The sequence below is a fragment of the Coregonus lavaretus genome, assembly GCF_964263955.1.
Source record: "Coregonus lavaretus genome assembly, chromosome: 21".
Classification (NCBI taxonomy): domain Eukaryota; kingdom Metazoa; phylum Chordata; class Actinopteri; order Salmoniformes; family Salmonidae; genus Coregonus; species Coregonus lavaretus.
The window spans coordinates 43,220,139-43,230,316 of NC_140008.1; the positions used below are offsets into that span (position 1 = coordinate 43,220,139).

The window sequence follows — 10,178 nt, forward strand, 5'->3', positions numbered from 1 at the left end:
TCTCTCTCTCTCTCTCTCTCTCTCTCTCGTTCCATTGGGGGTAGGTGTGGCCCTAGCCTGTCAGTACCAGGGCAACAACCAGGTTTGTGTGACGCTGTACGGAGACGGACCAGCCAACCAGGTGAGACTTCTTCTATCTATCTAATGGTTACAATAAGATGACCATCATCATCATCAACTCTCCCCCTCTTGTCCAATCAGGGCCAGATCTTTGAGTCTTTTAGCATGGCGGCTCTGTGGAAGCTGCCATGTATCTTCATCTGTGAGAACAACAAGTTCAGCATGGGGACGTCTGTAGAGAGGTCCTCTGCTAGCACTGAGTACTTCAAGAGAGCAGACTATTCCTGGCCTGAAGGTAAGACGGACACACACACACACACACAGTCAGTGTGTGTACAGTATCTCGGGCCGTACGCACTACAGAGGGTAGTGCGTACAGCCCAGTACATCACTGGGGCCAAGCTTCCTGCCATCCAGGATCTCTATACCAGGCGGTGTCAGAGGAAGGCCCTAAAAATTGTCAAAGACTCCAGCCACCCTAGTCATAGACTGTTCTCTCTGCTACTGCACGGCAAGCGGTACCGGAGCGCCAAGTCTAGGTCCAAAAGGCTTCTCAACAGCTTCTACCCCCAAGCCATAAGGCTCCTGAACAGCTAATCATGGCTACCCGGACTATTTGCACTGCCCCCCACCCCACCCCATCCCCCTCTTTTACGCTGCTGCTACTCTGTTTACTAACTCTGTTTATTATTTATGCATAGTCACTTTAACTCTACCCACATGCACATATTACCTCAATTACCTCGACTAGCCGGTGCCCCCGCACATTGACTCTGTACCGGTACCCCCCTGTATATAACCTCCCTACTGTTATTTTATTTTACTGCTGCTCTTTAGTTTTTAGTATTTTTTATTTTATTTTTTCCTAACACTTATTGTTATTTTACTTTTTGTTTAAAAACTGCATTGTTGGTTAAGGGCTTGTAAGTAAGCATTTCACTGTAATGTCTACACCTGTTGTATTCGGCGCATGTGGCAAATAACATTTGATTTGATTTGCTATATTGACCTACCTGCAATTCCTATCATATCTAAAGCATTCCTTTAAAACGAGTGCTTTTTCTACATCGTAGATCCGGAAGTCTCCTCGATATAAACAGCGTGGGACAGTGCTGGAACTGACTAGTGGCAGGTATCAAATCAATGGACTGAACAATGGCAGGCACCAATGGGTGTTTCCTGATATCAAGAACAAAGAGAGTAGGATGTAGTGCACCCACAGGAGCCTATAGAAGAAGACAGAGAGGCTAGGGAACCCAATCTCCTTTGAACTAGTAGTCCATTCAATCTTAACTGGCCAAGTGGGAAGAGCAGAGCCATGACCTCATGAGAACAAAGGCTTACAATCCAACCTGTCATTAAATTGGCCTGGCCTCTCAACAGTGAGTGTTTCCCTTACCTTGGAGAAATCTCACTCTCCAGGGGATGGATCTTTACATTGATCTAGAGCAGGGTTTCCCAAACTTGGTCCTGGCCCCCGTTTTGGTTTTTGCCCTAGCACTACACAGCATATTCAAATAACCAACTCATCATCAAGCTTTGAATATTTGAAATCAGCTGTGTATTGCTAGGGCAAAAACCAAAGCGTGCATCCAGGGATGGGCCCCAGGACCGAGTTTGGGAAACCCTGATCTAGAGCTCAGTAATGGACTTAACTCACATATTTTCATCAGACCTTTTTTCTTTGTCATATCATATACAGTGGGGATAACAAGTATTTGATACACTGCCAATTTTGCAGGTTTTCCTACTTACAAAGCATGTAGAGGTCTGTAATTTTTATCATAGGTACACTTCAACTGTGAGAGACGGAATGTAAAACAAAAATCCAGAAAATCACATTGTATGATTTTTAAGTAATTAATTTGCATTTTATTACATGACATAAGTATTTGATACATCAGAAAAGCAGAACTTAATATTTGGTACAGAAACCTTTGTTTGCAATTACAGAGATCATACGTTTCCTGTAGGTCTTGACCAGGTTTGCACACACTGCAGCAGGGATTTTGGCCCACTCCTCCATACAGACCTTCTCCAGATCCTTCAGGTTTCGGGGCTGTCGCTGGGCAATACGGACTTTCAGCTCCCTCCAAAGATTTTCTATTGGGTTCAGGTCTGGAGACTGGCTAGGCCACTCCAGGACCTTGAGATGCTTCTTACGGAGCCACTCCTTAGTTGCCCTGGCTGTGTGTTTCGGGTCATTGTCATGCTGGAAGACCCAGCCACGACCCATCTTCAATGCTCTTACTGAGGGAAGGAGGTTGTTGGCCAAGATCTCGTGATACATGGCCCCATCCATCCTCCCCTCAATACGGTGCAGTCGTCCTGTCCCCTTTGCAGAAAAGCATCCCCAAAGAATGATGTTTCCACCGCCATGCTTCACGGTTGGAATGGTGTTCTTGGGGTTGTACTCATCCTTCTTCTTCCTCCAAACATGGCGAGTGGAGTTTAGACCAAAAAGCTCTATTTCTGTCTCATCAGACCACATGACCTTCTCCCATTCCTCCTCTGGATCATCCAGATGGTCATTGGCAAACTTCAGACGGGCCTGGACATGCGCTGGCTTGAGGAGGGGGACCTTGCGTGCGCTGCAGGATTTTAATCCATGACGGCGTAGTGTGTTACTAATGGTTTTCTTTGAGACTGTGGTCCCAGCTCTCTTCACGCCCGAGTGGCGCAGTGGTCTAAGGCACTGCATCGCAGTGCTAGCTGTGCCACTAGAGATCCTGGTTCGAATCCAGGCTCTGTCGTAGCCGGCCGCGACCGGGAGACCCATGGGGCGGCGCACAATTGGCCCAGCGTCGTCCAGGGTAGGGGAGGGAATGGCCGGCAGGGATGTAGCTCAGTTGGTAGAGCATGGCGTTTGCAACGCCAGGGTTGTGGGTTCGATTCCCACGGGGGGCCAGTATGAAAAAATACAAAATAATGTATGCACTCACTAACTGTAAGTCGCTCTGGATAAGAGCGTCTGCTAAATGACGTAAATGTAAATGTCATTGACCGGGTCCTGCCATGTAGTTCTGGGCTGATCCCTCACCTTCCTCATGATCATTGATGCCCCACGAGGTGAGATCTTGCATGGAGCCCCAGACCAAGGGTGATTGACCGTCATCTTGAACTTCTTCCATTTTCTAATAATTGCACCAACAGTTGTTGCCTTCTCACCAAGCTGCTTGCCTATTGTCCTGTAGCCCATCCCATCCTTGTGCAGGTCTACAATTTTATCCCTGATGTCGTTACACAGCTCTCTGGTCTTGGCCATTGTGGAGAGGTTGGAGTCTTGTTGATTGAGTGTGTGGACAGGTGTTTTTTATACAGGTAACGAGTTCAAACAGGTGCAGTTAATACAGGTAATGAGTGGAGAACAGGAGGGCTTCTTAAAGAAAAACTAACAGGTCTGTGAGAGCCGGAATTCTTAGTGGTTGGTAGGGGATCAAATACTTATGTCATGTAATAAAATGCAAATTAATTACTTAAAAATCATACAATGTGATTTTCTGGATTTTTGTTTTACATTCCGTCTCTCACAGTTGAAGTGTACCTATGATAAAAATTACAGACCTCTACATGCTTTGTAAGTAGGAAAACCTGCAGTGTATCAAATACTTGTTCTCTCCACTGTATGTAAAGGAACCTTTAGCATCAATTTGCTAATGTAAAATTATGCAAATCTCTGTGTTATTATTCATTCCAGATAGTTATTTATGGTAGGGAATGACATGGCCAAAGCTTAACATCAGAAAGCACTGTCCATTAGCACCTGCCAACATTCATACACACACACAGACACACACACACACACACACACACACTAACACTGAATGAGCGAAAGAGAGAGATAATAATCCTTTGTCCACAGTCCCCACCCATATGTTTCTCAATAGATACCATGGTAACCTGAAGAGAGAGAAAGATAAAACAGGTTCAGGAACTTTTTGATTCCCTCTCACTTTTCAGCTGCCTGCACGGCTAGAAGGGGTGATCTTACCTGATAAAGCCCTGCCAGATACAGACAGACAGACAGACAGCAGAACCAGGACTAGCGTGAAACTCCAAAAGTTTATTTCAGGAAGGTTCTATGAGGCTACTGTATAATTCCCATGACATCCGCCTATGCTCCGATTAATATTTATTTGCTGTTCTCTCCACATCTCCTCCAGTCTGTCTCAGGCTACAGATGCTACATTTTATCTCTGGGACCTTCAGGATGACAAATCAGAGCAAGATTATAGAAAGTTTTTTGTTGTTGTGCACTCTCCTCAAACAATAGCACAGTATTTTTTCACTGTAATAGCTACTGTAAATTGGACAGTGCAGTTAGATTAACAAGAATTTAAGCTTTCTGCCCATATAAGACATGTCTATGTCCTGGAAAGTTTGCTGTTACTTACAACAGTCATGCTAATCACATTAGCGCACGTTAGCTCAACCGTTCCGTATACGGGACACTGATCCTTGGTCTTCATGGTGCCGCATGCTTAGTTGTGCCCCTTGCTTAGTGGTGTTGCAGACTCTGGGGCCTTTCAGAACAGGTGTATATATACTGAGATCATGAGACAGATCATGTGACACTTAAATAAAGTCCACCTGTGTGCAATCTAACTAATTATGTTTTTGTTTTGTTTTTTGCTTTAGTCATTTAGCAGACACTCTTATCCAGAGCAACTTACAGTTAGTGAGTGCATACATTTTTATTTTTACTTTTCATACATATTTTTATGTGACTTCTGAAGGTAATTGGTTGCACCAGATCTTATTTAGGGACTTCATAGCAAAGGGGGTGAATACATATGCATGCACCACTTTTCCGTTATATATTTTTTTGAATTTGATGAAACAAGTTATATTTTTCATTTCACGTCACCAATTTGGACTATTTGGTGTATGTCCATTACATGAAATCCAAATAAAAATCAATTTAAATTACAGGTTGTAATGCAACAAAATAGGAAAAACGCCAAGGGGGATAAATACTTTTGCAAGGCACTGTACTATCTTTAAGCCTTTGTCTGGGGAAAAATGTATCCATAACTGTTATAGGGATCTACCGTCCTCCCTCGGCTAAACTTTGTGCACTCAAGGAGTTAACTAGTTTGTTGTCTTCTTTCACTAAATCAGAGGTTATTATCCTGGGTGACCTAAATTTTGATTGGGAAATGCAGGCTTCAGACAATCTAAAAGACATGTGTAATGATCTAAACTTAACCCAGCTGGAGACTAAGCATACACGGCCCAACCCTAAAGATCCTTCAAAGTCAACTCTGATCTTATTCTAGCGAATACACCAGAGAAATATGTTTCTACTGGTGTCTTCGCCCAAGATATTTGTGACCATTGCCCAGTTGTTTGTGTTAGAATACAAAGATCTAAACCTTGTGTCGTCACAAAGTGGAACTTTAAAAACTTAAGTGAACAGGCTTTTTTTAGATGATCTTTATTTCAGTGACCTTGATTGTATTTCAGCCAGAACCTGATTTAGCTTTCAGCCTTTTTTCAAATGTCTTCAATACTATTGTGAATAATCATGCTACCTTCAAAAAACTAAGGGTTAAATGTAGGTCGAATTTCTGGTACACAATTAATTCATAAAAGAGATGATGCTTGGGTCAAGGTCAGGAAAACAGGCTTAGGCCTGGACTGGCAAGCTTTAAAGCAACTGAGGAATCATTGTGTAAGACAAATCAGAAAGGCTGAATCTGATTATTATGTAACTGCTTTTTCGGACTGTAATGGGAACCCAGCAAAATTCTAGAAAACTGTCAAATCCCTGAAGGGTTCTACTTCCTCCTCTCTGCCACAACAAATTAACACCCTAGAGTTGATTGACATACCAGTGCGCTAATCTAAATTACATAACAAAAAATCCACATCAAAATCCATCAGTTTAAGCTAGAGATATCTGTTTTTTTGCATTAGATGAGTCTCAATCCCCCGCTTTGCTCTACGACCGCCACAAGTATCACGGGACTCGTCAGAAGGTAACCGGTGCCGGTAAAAAAAAAAAGGAATTATCAAGGTAGTTTTGTGCCTACCCCAGAAAAAGGGGTTACATATATTTATTATTTGACTGTCCTTTTTGCCATTTATGAATGTCTTATTCAATGTGATTCTATGGGCTTTAGTGTTAAAGGTAATAAAAGTAGTGTTTGCTGAATGTTTGCTGAATGATCAGAGAAATTATAGTCAAAGCTTTTCTTTTAGGCTATTTACAGAAAATAAGTTCTGGATGCTTCGCTAGCAATAGACAACAAGAAACCCACAAGGGCCTACCAATTGGATCCCGGTCTGCTTAAGTGTGCAGCGCACATAGTTGTTGGCTCAATAACCCACATTTTTTATTTAATATTGTTATCAGGAAATATTCCAAATGTATGGAAATCTGCTCTTGTGCTGGGGATAGTAGTGATCTTAATAATTATTGCCCCATTTCAAGTCTTCCTTGTCTAGCTAAAATTGTTAAATCCTTGGTAAATGTACAACTTTGCTCTTTTTATCTGATAAATGTATTTTGAATGTAAACCAGTCAGGGTTTAGGCCTGGGCATAGCACTATTACAGCAACCACTTTAGTTGTTAACAATCCTTTAGACACTAAAATTAAATGTGCTGCTTTGTTTGTGGACCTGTCAAAAGCTTTTGATACTGCTGACCATGCTATTTTATTGAATAAGTTGCCCTCGATAGGCCTGAGCTCTGACGCCTGTTCATGGTTTCATGATTATCTTAGTGACAGAACTCAGGCCATCGTGATTAATGGGGTTTAGTCAGAATTTCTTGAAGTGCATAAAGGTGTACTACCTGGATCACTATTTATATAAACACCATTTGTCAATCTGTTGGCCCTACTTCATAAACTTCCTTCTTATCTAACTTTGCTTTTGAAGTATAGACACCTGAGTTACCTAACTCCTTCACAGGATTGGTTAACTCTTCAGTTTCCTAGGGTGCTGCAGCACCCTCAGCACCCCTTCTTCCACGGCTATGGAGCTAGGTAAATCTGCTTTTAGTTTTAAAGCACCGTGTTGCTGGAACAAAATTCAAAATAAATGTCATCTTAATGTTCTGGTGCCGTTCGGGCAGTTTAGAGTATTGATTGGGGACTTATTTCTGGAGGAATGTAACTGTTTTTCTTGGTGATTTGTGATGTTTTATTTGTGCTTCACATGACTAGTAGTCAGCCGGTGATTGTCAAGCAAATAACTGCCGGTCTCAAGGCAATTAACATAAACACATAAAAATTAATTAATTAATTCATTTCAAGAACATTGAACGTTTCTTCAAGTGCAGTCGCAAAAACCATCAAGCGCTATGATGAAACTGTCTCTCATGAGGACCGCCACAGGAAAGGAAGACCCAGAGTTACCTCTGCTGCAGAGGATAAGTTCATTAGAGTTAACTGCACCTCAGATTGCAGCCCAAATAAATGCTTCACAGAGTTTAAGTAACAAACACATCTCAACATCAATTGTTCAGAGGAGACTGTGTGAATCAGGCCTTCATGGTCGAATTACTGCAAAGAAACCACTACTAAAGGACACGGATGATCTCCGCATATGTGGTTCCCACCGTGAAGCATGGAGGAGGAAGTGTGATGGTGTGGGGATGCTTTGCTGGTGACACTGTCTGTGATTTATTTAGAATTCAAGGCACACTTAACCAGCATGGCTACCACAGCATACTGGAGCGATACGCCGTCCTATCTAGTTTGCGCTTAGTGGGACTATCATTTGTTTTTCAACAGGACAATGACCCAAAACACACTTCCAGGCTGTGTAAGGGCTATTTGACCAAGAAGGAGAGTGATGGAGTGCTGCATCAGATGGCCTGGCCTCCACAATCACCCAACCTCAACCCAATAGAGATGGTTTGGGATGAGTTGGACCGCAGAGTAAAGGAAAAGCAGCCAACAAGTGCTCAGCATATGTGGGAACTCCTTCAAGACTGTTGGAAAAGCATTCCTCATTAAGCTGGTTGAGAGTATGCCAAGAGTGTGCAAAGCTGTCATCAAGGCAAAGGGTGGCTACTTTGAAGAATCTAAAGTATAAAATATATTTTGATTTGTTTAACACATTTTTGGTTACTACATGATTCCATATGTGTTATTTCGTAGTTTTAATGTCTTCACTATTATTCTACAACGTAGAAAATAGTAAAAATAAGGAAAAACCCTTGAATGAGTAGGTGTGTCCAAACTTTTGACTGGTACTGAATATGTTTTTTTTTTTTTTTTCCAGGATTTTGGAATTTCTCCCTAGACCCCATTTTCATATCAAGATACCCCACATGGGGCCGCGACCCCTAGTTTGGGAACCGCTGGTTTAGGCTATATCACTGGACTCAAAGGTTTCGTGCCAGCGGGTGATTATCTGTATTTTCCTGACCAAGCATATCAGGCGAAAATGTATGATGAATAGAAAAAACGGTTCCACAAGTTCAAATGTATTCTGTCAAATACCAAATCAAGCTACCTACTGGGCAAAAACTGGTTGAATCAACATTGTTTCCACGTCATTTCAACCCAAAAAATAAATATGATGTCTTTGAATCAACTTGGAAAACTGATTGTATTTGCAAAACTTCATCAACATAAGGGAATTTTGGCTTTTTTACACCCAACTTTTAACCTAAATCCAAAGACAGGATGACATGTTTTGTTGATTTAACGTTGAATTCACCTTATTTGACAAGTCAACCAAATGTACCTAAATCATAACTAGACATTGAGCGCACGTATGTGCCCAGTGGGTAGTAGCCTATGCGACAGTGAAACAAAATGTTTGAGACAGTGTGAATCGTGCAATAAAAAAAGTTAAATTAATTGCTTTTTAAAATTTGTCAGTGGAAAACAGAGTTGCATAATCTTGCCACTCTTGTAGGTATAGGCTACCGCTCAACCGTGTCTGGAGCGGGGCGCAAAGCACGAGCACACATAATCATTTAGGAAAAGCGTTCTGTTACCTCGTATGTAGTTGGAACTTCTTTCATCCAGGAGACTGGACGGTGATATCCCCATGTTGGCGAGCTGGTTGTGGAGAAGGGTCTACTCTCCGCAGGTAGGGTTCACTCCTCAGGTGTAGTGTGTCGCATCGATCGCGGCACCGCACGGTGGAGACTCCTCTCTCTGTCTTCCTCTCAGTGACTGTCATACAATGACAGGCGGGCGTGGAGAGAGGGGACAATCCAGCTGTTATTGTGAACTCAACATCCCACAAGTGCGACTTCCACGTCCTCGTTCATCATCTCGTTTATTCATCGTCCCCTACGCGTTCTCGAGAGGCGCATGGCCCCTAAAGATGTAGATTCGTATTGCTTCACGCCAGGAGGCAAAATAAGAACCTCAGTCTGGTATGAAAAATACAAGACACCAAACAGCCGATTCCCACAAAATGGGAGCAGGCAGCCTCAATCAACTCCACCCCTCTATAGGCCTATGTGCCTAAGAAATCTTTCATTTAGGGCGGGGGCTGTTCCAACTCAAGGTGTCATAAAAAACAATATCACCCCCCTCCCCAATTAAAACAATATTTTCACATGACCCTCCCCTTGTACTGTAAAATGAATTGAACACCCTCCCCCTCATATAATCAACTCAACATAATGTTTCCCACCACAAATAACAATAACTGTAGCGACCCTGCGTTTATAAACGTTGATATCGACTTTGCCACTTCAACGTGCTATTGCGGCACAGTTGATGCCAGGCAGGGCTACGGGCCAGAAGTTTCAGAGTTCGCCGACCACCACAACCAAGCTCATTCTCGCTGCCTGTTTCATTACTTCACTATCAGAACCGGTTGCAGACAATGATCAGCTAGGGGGAATAAGATGTTGATGCCATATTTATAATTATATAAAATATATGCAACAAATCTTCCACCACCAGGTTTCTGTGCCAATGCATCACACAACCAATAAACAAAACATACCGACTTCGGGCACTTCAATATCATATTTGCCTTTTCAACACCACAATAAATAGACCTTGTCAATCTCGACAAACAGAGAATGCATCCCTCCCTACCTTGTAGGCTAACCCAGTATCGAAGGCTTGGCTTGACAATTTCCGAATGTCATTCAACCTTTTGGTGTTTTGTAAACAGATGTCTCTTTCCATTC

The 10,178-nt window shown here is 42.5% G+C and overlaps 1 pseudogene across 1 annotated transcript in view; it reads right to left on the reverse strand.

Annotated features, from left to right (window-relative positions):
- LOC311149166 (protein Niban 1-like) overlaps positions 1 to 9,100 on the reverse strand; it is a 41,655-nt pseudogene extending 32,555 nt beyond the window's left edge. Inside the window, exon 1 of the transcript in view lies at positions 9,021 to 9,100. The product of the transcript in view is annotated as a protein Niban 1-like (transcript). The remainder of the gene's footprint in view (positions 1 to 9,020) is intronic.
- Positions 9,101 to 10,178: the final 1,078 nt, after the last annotated feature.